This window comes from Fukomys damarensis, unplaced genomic scaffold (genome assembly GCF_012274545.1).
Source record: "Fukomys damarensis isolate Sample0158 unplaced genomic scaffold, DMR_v1.0_HiC HiC_scaffold_20, whole genome shotgun sequence".
In the NCBI taxonomy this organism is placed as follows: Eukaryota; Metazoa; Chordata; class Mammalia; order Rodentia; family Bathyergidae; genus Fukomys; species Fukomys damarensis.
The window spans coordinates 20,100,243-20,109,352 of NW_022900932.1; the positions used below are offsets into that span (position 1 = coordinate 20,100,243).

The following is a 9,110-nucleotide window of genomic DNA, read 5'->3' on the forward strand; positions in this document are numbered from 1 at the left end:
AAGCCAAGGGAACCATCAGTGCCTCTAGGCAGAGAACTGGGCGCTGGGACTTTAGACAGGAAGGAAACTTCGCTGTACACTGTCTGTGTCTTTGAATTTTGTTCCATGTGGACATGTTAGCTATTTTCAAATAATAGAAAATTAAATCAGGAGCCAGGCGTGATGATGCACACCTATAATCCCAGTCCTCAGGAGGCTGCGGCAGGAGGATCTCTGCGAATTTCAGGCCAGCCTGGACCATACTGCGAGGCCCTGTCTCAAAAAAATAAATAAATAAATAATTGAATCATGTTTACACCCAAAGGCTCATTCTCGAAGATCAACCTCTGGAGCCAGATGTGGTGGCATATGCCTATAATCCCAGCACTCAAGAGTCTGAGGCAGGAGGATTGCCTAGAGTTCAAGGCCAGCCTAAAATATATAAATAGCGAGACCCTGTCTCAAACAAACAAGCAATCAACCTTTGGAAGTGTCTGAAGCAAGACAGTTTAGCCCAAGATGGAACACAGAATCTGGAGGCTGGGAACAGACATATCCTCCGCAATTCTGTACAGCTGATTTCTTTCATCCCAGGCATTCATGACCTATTCAAATAATGAAATCATTTTAATTTTCATTGTGACCATTTTATATATGAGCCAATACACAGTATAGTGCACCCAAGCCTACTTGCCCATCATCCAGACACGACAGCTCTTGAGATTTCAGCACGTGGTCCCCTGCCTTTTCCTTCCTTCCTTCGGGTTTTCAGGCTGGAATCTTCAAGAGCCACCGTGGACTTCACCCCATGCCTGCCGCCTAGCATCAAGGGGCGGGAAAGTGCGGGCGACAGAGACCAAGTGTGCTCTCAGCTAGTGCACCCTGCCAACACAGAGGTGTCCCTGGACAAAGTCCACAAGGGGCGGTGTCACCTTCTGCTTGACTGTTCCCAGGGACAAGGAGCTCCTTATAGACCCATCTGTCTCTTTCTGTGACCCTGGGCTGACAGCCGGGCTGCTGGGCAGGGACAGACACCACCCTCAGCCTCCCCTTGCTAACTTGCAGTCCCCAGCAGAGGCAGGGCAGCTCCGGTGTCATCTGGACCTCCCAGCTCATCAGTCTGCTCTGCTGGAACAAACCAGGCACCATGGTCCATTCACCTACACGAGGGGGGGGGGTGTCACAGTCTCTCCGGAAGGGCCCTGCCAGGCACCCCCAGGCAGGTGTAAACCTGAAGCCAGGGACCACAAGGGTCCTCCAGCCTGCCTGTGTGACCGTTTGAGTCCCCTGCAGGAGGGCCGGGGTGTAAGGAGCAGCCCAGTGTCCATGTTTAGGAACTGAGGGACCAGGGGAATCTGACGCCACTTCCGACTGCCAGGGCTAACCTGACTCTCAGCTGCCTGCCTGGGGCAATATTCCCAGCTCCTATCAGAGCCTACTCAAGGCTGCACTGGCCGTGGCTGAGGGGGAGCACAGGTAGCCCCCCAAATCCAGATGCTTCTGGGGCTGGAAGCAACCACTGGGCGGTGGCACCCTCGCCCTCTGTGGGTGAAGAAGTCAGGCTGCCTGGTTCAAGTGCCGGCCCTAGCACACAGCAGCGGAGTGCCCTGTGGAGGGTTAGCTCAGCTCCTGAGCCTCAGTTTCCCCAGTGGCTACAGGAGGAGAGTAATGGCAGCCTCGTGGGCCCAGGGGAGGCGTCAGGGAATGAATGAGTGTGATCCTCTGCAGTGTCCCACCCTTTGCCTCCTCCTTTCCTGGCTCCACTGACACTGAAGCCAGCTGTGCTCTGTCCAAGACAACATATCCATGAAAGGTCCTGAGCAGGGCTCCTCTTGGGACAAAGAGGAGACAATGCTCCACACCTGGGCTCTAAAGAAAGGAAGCCTCTGTTCAAACCTTCCTGGTGCCAAGTTGAGTGTGGTGGCCCACGCCTTTAATCGTAGCACTTGGGAGGCTGAGGCAGGAGGATTGCTACAAGTTCGAGGCCAGCCTGGACTACATAGTGAGACCCTGTCTCAAAAAAAACCAAAAGACTGGGCTAGGGATTTAGCTCAGTGGTGCCACCCACCACCTGCCTCGCAAGCCCAAGGTCCTGAGTTCAATCCGCAGTGCCAAAAAAAAAAAGGGGGGGGCAATCTCCCTAATGCCCAATCTGGACTTTTTTTTATTTTTAAATTTTTTATTAGTACATGTTTGCAGTATGTAATGACATTCATAGTGGGGAATCAGTACATATATAACATATCTTAATATCTGGGGCTTCTTGCCAGTAAGAGGGAAATGGGGATGGCCTTAGAAAGGGCCAGGACCAGGCTTTCAGAGGCCTGAGTCCCAACCTTGCTCCTGCCTCTCAACACCCACACTGTGGAAGTCGAAGCACCTTCCTTGGCCTCCCTCTCTGCAAAATGATATAAGCACCCATCACCCCTGCCTTGTACATAAACACAGGATACTGTGTGTGTGTGTGTGTGTGTGTGTGTGTTTGTGTGTGTGGCCCAGGGGTCTACCACTGAGCTACATCCCCAGGCCCCTTTGATTTTATTTTAAGATAGGGTATCTATCACTAAGTTGCCTGGGCTGACTCTAAATTTGCAACCCTACTGCCTCAGCCTCCCAGAGAGCTGGGATTACAGGCATGCGCCACAGCTCCCAGCCCGATCTATATCAGGTGGGTGGACAAATTGCCTGTTTGGTAGCTGGTGACAAACTTCAGACAACTCAGAGGCACTGTCAAAATGATCTCGTGGGTCCCCTGTCATGAACCCTCATGGCTAAAGGATGTAACCTAACTCCCCACCTCACCCCAGCATCTCCGCAGCAGGACGTCCATCCTTTCCCCATGCTGGAAACCAAGTCAGACTTCACTGTGAACCCTTGATCCTCATAAAACCCACAAGACAGAGTCTGTCGATCTTTGTTCTACAAGAGGCACCGCACAGGTGAGGAACCTCCCCAACTCCAGAGCCCTTATGCTCAGCCATGAAACTGACTGAATTCCTCCCAGAGACGGGGAGCTCCCTCCCCTGAAGGCAGCCTGCTTTTCTGCACAGTTACACTGGGTCTTTGGATGTCCTTCATCCTGCTTTGCATGTGACTCTGACACCCACCTCCCAGTCACTTCCTTCACTCTCCAGCTGGTTTTGTCGAGCATGCGAGCATGTGCGTGTGCACACACGCACGCACACACACACACACACACACACACACACACACACACCCCTCTGGGACCACCAGAGCACATGTCCTTCTCCCAGGGGCTGCATATCAAATATTTGAGAAATGTCCCTCCATACCCTACTCCTGGGCTGCCAGCTAAGCCTCCTGGACTTTCAAAGGCTGGTGGGGATCAGCAAGGCCTCAGCTGTTATTCCACCTCCAGGTGCCCCTGGGTGGAGGGGACTTTCCCAAGGTGCTGGGAGAGAATGAAACCTTTCTTCCCTCTCACCACCCAGCTCGTCCCATCCCCTGGCTCTGACTTCACACCTAGTCGGCATTTTACACTGAGAGACCTGTAGGTAAATACCCTTTTGAGACCCCTCCAGCCACCTCCCTGTCTGTCAGTGATGACCCCCACTTCAAGTCTTTGTTGGTTTTGGGGTTTGGTTTTGTTTTTTGTTTTTTGTTTTTTTTTTTTTTTTTTTTTTTTTTTTTGTTTTTTGTTTTTTTTTTTTTTTTTGCTTGTTTGTTTTGTTTTGTTTGTGGGAGGTAGGGTGTGAGACAGAGTCTCCATATGTAGTTCAGGCTGGGCTTGAACTCACTCTATAGGTCCAGGCTGGCGTCAAACTCGCAGTGATGCTCCTGTCTCAGCCTCCAGAGTGCTGGGATCACAGGCATGCGCCCCTAGGCCTGGCTGCAAGTCTTTGAGGAGGGTGCAGCACTGGGCAGCTGGGCAGCAGGCAGGACGCGTGTAGAACAGCTACTGTTCTGGAAGGGGATGGAGAGGTGGGGAGGGCAGTTGGAACCTGGAGGGAAAGAAGGGTGAGCCTGGTGGAGAGGGGTGAAGGAGACACAGGAAAGCCCCTCTCTGGCTGCCTCCCTCCTGCCCTCATACACACATGCAAAAGACACTCCGGGACAGGAGTGGTGGCCCACGCTTGTAATCGCAGTGCTCACCCAAGGGGCTGCGGCAGGAGGATCACTGAAAGTTTGAGCCCAACGTGGGCTGCACAGTGAGTTTGAGGCCAGCCTGAACTACACAGAGAGACCCTGGCTCAAATAAACAAACAATTCTACCCCAGTTGGTGTGCAGTGGGTACAAAGCTTAAGTCTGAGAAGATGGAAAAGCTCTGGAGGTGACGGTGATGGCTGACAGCAATGGCTAATGTGTTAACTTTTATGTTACACATATTTTAAAACCATTTTTAAAAAAGGATGATACGTAGAATTGGGGAAAATAATTGCCCCCCAAAAAAGAAAAACCAAAAACGGAAAAGCCTCCCTAACAAGTCCCCCGGGTCCTAAGGCCTGCTCTGAGTCACCTGTGTCCCCACTGGCAGCCCCTGGGGCAGTGACAGCCAGGAACCCCCAGTTCAATCCCTGCCGGGCCTAGCACCAGCCAGTGCCACGATACAAAGAGGCTGGCCACCGGGCCACAGAAAGTGGCCAAGAGGCGGGCTCAAGAACCAGGAATGGGTCCAACCCTGAGCAGCCCTGGGCAGAATCCAGGCTGGGGAGCCCAGCAGGGATTCACAGTCACCAAGACCTGGACCTTCACACACGCTGCCCTGCCCCATCCCCAAAGACTCCGCCAAGGGCTTCATTCAGCCTCTGCAGCCTGGCATCCTTCACCTTTGCTGGATGGCAGCGAGAGGTCATGGAGGGGGTCAGGCTTCGGAGACAGAGAGTCGGCCGAGTCCTTGCTGTGCTCTGTGCAGTCTTGGGCTCAGTGGAGTCTCTGGCAGTGCTTCTGTGAGGATTATAGCAAATGACATAATACCACGGGGGACCTGGAGTACAGTAGGTGCTCAATGCACCACATTCAAAAATGCTCCTCGACACTTTTTCAGAACAGCCAGAATCTTGGGAACAACTCACATCTACCAGGGGAAGGACAGAGAAGCACGCGGCAATGCCATCAGAAGGGAACAGGGCCCTGTAGCAAGGTGAGTGAACTGCCTGTGTGGGCAAGGGCAAGGTGAAGGTCAGAGCGTTCGTGAGGAGTGGAGGAGCTAGACCCAGGCAGGAGCACAGTTTGGATTCCAAGAAGATTCCATAGTGACACACAGTCCTGGGACAGGCAAGGGCGCCTGTGATGCCTGAGGCCACAGAGAGGTAACAAGGACAGGGAGGGACACTAGGGAACCTTCGGGGGGGAGCAGGGGATGTTCTCCAGGTTGGTCTGAGTGGGGATTACACAGGCGCACACACTGTGAAACTCATCAAGTAGTGCAATTAGTGCACCTTGTTCTGTGGATTATTTTCACCATCTCCTCCCCCATGACATTCCTTTTCTTTTTTTTTCTTTCTTTCTTTCTTTCTTTTTTTTTTTTGTGGTACCAGGCCCCAAGACATTCCAATTTCACTTCTTTCAGTTCCTTAAACTGGCAGAGTATGGGTCTCAGGGCCTTTGCACTTGCTGGTCCCTTTTCCAAGAAGGCCCTTGCTTCAGGCCTATAGCAATGTGTGACACACCATAGGTACTAAATAAATGCAGGGTAAATAGGTCATCACTAAAGCAGGTCAGTTATGTTTCAAGACTGAACTCTTCTCAAGGTGTGAGAAGAAATTCTTTCTATTTATTTATTTACTTATTTATTTATTGGTACCGGGGGATCGAACTTGAATCCTTGCACTTGCAAGGCAGGCGGTGGAACCACTGAGCTAAATCCCCAGCAGAAATTCATTTTTATTGCTGTGTTTGTTTGGTTTTGGTGTCAGGGATTGAACTCGGGACCTTGTGCTTGCAAGGCAAGTGGTAGCATGACTGAGCTAAATCCCCAGCCCTGCTTGTTTGTTTTTGAGACAGGGTCTCTCTTTGTGATTCAGGCTGAACTTGAACTCACTAAGTAGCTGGCCTTGAATTTGTGGCAATTCTCCTGCCTCAGCCTACTGAGGATTATAGGTGTGTACCACCATGCCTGGCCATTTTTTGGTTTTTTTATTCACCACACAAACATTCAGGAGAGGCCCACTAAGTGCCGGGGGTAGTCTGGACTCTCAAGGGGCTCATATCAGTGAAAGGAGAAAGGCTCACATCTGACCTTCCTCGTGGAGGTGAGGAATGGGCATGAGAGGCCTGTGCCCAGTGGGGCTGGGGAATGCCCAGATGTGAGCAGCAGATCGGTGCTGGTTCAGTGTCTGAGTTCCCAGGGCCCAGGGCCAAAGGTGCCTCTGGGTGTGCAGGAGGGCTGTGCCCTGGCAGGAAGCTGCCCCCTTCTACAAAGCCAGAGAGCTCCGCCAAGCCACTGTCCCACCTGCAGGCCTGGTCACCTATTGCTATGGCAACTGTCTTGCCAAGTCAAAGGCACTGGATGCAGGAGGCACAGGGCCAGGCCCCTCTTTCCTCACGTGGGTGGCACCATGGCCCACTCTGCTGCAGCTGGGAGAGTTGTGTATTTTGCACCTGTGTGTGTATGTATGCACACACTTTGTACAGGCGCGCACAAACATATTCAGCCAGGGTAGGGGGTTTCAATTATTGAACAATTGAAAGAATTGTTCAATAATAAAAGTTCTCCTGTTTGTATAGATTATGCACCAGGCACAGTTCCAAACTCTTCTTATGTGTGACCCCGTTCTAGTCTCACAACAGCCCTGGAATGCAGGTGCCACCAACTTCTTCACAGAGGAAGAAAATAAACCACAGACTGCTTTAAAACTTGCTGAACATGTCCCTGACAGCAAACCATAGAACTGAGCAGGGATCCTAGGCAAGCAGGCCCCAAAGGCTTGACATCAGCCCCCAGAAGCAGAAGCAGCTGAGTCAGGGGCCCCACCACCCACTGTGTGGCCTGAGCTCTGCAAAAGCACCAAGGCAAAAAGAAAGGTTAGGTCAGGTCTCCAGCCTCCCACAGCCCCTGGTTCCCGCAAGAAATGGAGGCAACAATCTCAAAGAAGCCTCAAAGAATCAAGAGAGGTGCAGAGGGCTCTGGGGCAGGAAGGGGAAGGATCTGAGCTGGAGGGCCCAGGTCCCCTGGAGAAGCGACTCCCAGGGAGGACAGATGTGCAGAGGAGGCCACCTGCTGGACAGCTGGCAGTGGGACCGCTTCCGCAGCCTGACCTCTATGCCTGTCCCTCAGAACAGGTGCATCTGGGTGCCCACTGGGTACCCAGCACTGTGCTAGGCTTAAGGGATACAACATAACAACAGAGGGTAAACCAGAGAGCCCGCAGGGGGCTTGCAGTCTGCAAGGAGGCAGACATTGGCCAGCAGCCCCACAAATAAAGACACAGTGACAGCTGATGGGAGTCCTCCAAAAGGAAAGTACCCCTCTTAGGGAGGGGGTCATCTTTGGACCAGGGAGTGGGGGAAGCCCCTTCAAGGAAGTAATGTTTAAGACCAGACCAGAAGGCTAAACAGATGTTTGCCAGGCAGAGTGGGAGAAAGGGCATTCCAGACAGAGGGCACAGCCAGGACAGAGGCCCTGGGGTGAAAACAAAGGTCAGACTACAGGGTGCTGCAGCTGGAGACCATGCACGCAGGGGTCCAGGTGTGTGTTTTACATCAGAGGCACTGGGAGCCACGGAGGGCATTATGGGGAGTGATCAGCCCCCTGGGGGGGGGCTCTGTAGGTGCCTCTGCAGGTGGGGAGTGGATGGATTCTAGAGAGCTACTATGGAAGTGGGGTCCACAGGGCTGGTGCTGGGTTGGCTGGTGTCATGCTGGGGAGGGGGGAGTTGAGAACAGGATGTGGCTGTAGTGGGAAGAGGGTGGAGCGGACAGTGCTGAAGGAGTGCAGAGAGGGGAAAGGAGGAGGAAGAGGAGAAGGAGGCTGTCAAGGTGGGAGGGAAGCTTGGGGGACACAAAAGCCAACAGGTAGGAGAGAGTGCAGCTGTGCCGAAGGTGGCTGTGAGGCCAAGCAGAGCTATAGCCAGCCTGTCAACAGTCTCCAGAAACCCAAGCCAGACAGGTTCCCTGGTGGGTGAGGCAGGAAGCACACAGAACTGAAGGGGGCCCAGAGTGACCCTCAGGGATGGGAACAATGGCACCATTAACAGCTCGACACCTAGCATGGTGGTGCACTCCTGTCATCCCAGTTCTCAGGAGGCTGAGGCAGGAGGATTGCTCCAAATTTGAGGCTATCTTGGGGTACATAGTGAGTTCAAGGCCAGCCTGAACTACAAAGTGAGAACCTGTCTCAAAATAAATGTATATTGACTGTAAAAAGTAAGACAGAGCAGCTGGAAGGGGATTGGTCAGGGAGAGGAACTGAGGATGTGGACAGACCAGGACCAGTGACTCTCCAGGGCCTGTCTTTTGCTCCTTCCTTGTTACCCAGGTTTCTGCAGTCAGTGCCCGTTCCTTCGATGTGGAAAACTGACCCCAGAGAGAGGCACAAGGTCACACAAGGGCTGTGCCTAAGTTGGCTCCTTGCACAGCGGGTTGTATGGAATCATTGGAAGCCAAGTCATGCAGGGGTCATGTGAGCCCTGGATAGGATTGAACCCAGGGCCTTTGCACTGAGATACATCCCCAGATCTTTTCTCTTTCTCTCACTCCCCCTCCCTTCCGTCCTTTCTTCTCCTTCTTTCCTCCCCCCGCCCCCTCTTTTCTTTCCTTCTGGCTCAGACTCCCAGGGCAGATTGGGACTTGGGCCTCCTACTGTTGGGGAAAGGGCTTTTTAAAGAAAGGAACTAACATACAAGGCCTCTGGCTGCCAGGCCCTCCGGCCAGTGACTTCCTCTTTGAGCCCCGTCCCTCTTCCTGAAGGGCAGGCAGTAACACTGTGACGGTGGGGTCGCTTCAGCACTAGGCCAGGCGACCACGCCGAGGGTCTGGGTCCCCGGAGCTTGGAACAATGGTGGCAGGAAAAGCGTGGCCCAGGCGAGTCCCGCCCCGGCACCACGCGGGGCTCGGCAGCCGGCCCTGAACCAGAACTTCGTCCCCAGGCTTCGCTTTGGAAGGTGCTCCGCGGTTTAACAGCAGGAGCATCCCGACCCTCCCCACCGGCAGCAGGAGAAGGACAACAGCG

The 9,110-nt window shown here is 53.2% G+C and overlaps 1 long non-coding RNA gene across 2 annotated transcripts; it reads right to left on the reverse strand.

Annotated features, from left to right (window-relative positions):
- Positions 1 to 561: 561 nt before the first annotated feature.
- LOC104849596 lies at positions 562 to 4,974 on the reverse strand. Of its 2 annotated transcripts, XR_776792.2 has the most exons (4): positions 4,768 to 4,974; positions 3,738 to 3,941; positions 1,039 to 1,139; positions 562 to 861 (listed from the first exon to the last, which is right to left on the reverse strand). It is a non-coding gene; the product is annotated as an uncharacterized LOC104849596 (long non-coding RNA). The 2 variants fall into 2 exon arrangements; XR_776791.2 differs by having other exon boundaries at positions 562 to 1,139.
- Between the last annotated feature and the right edge of the window lie 4,136 nt (positions 4,975 to 9,110).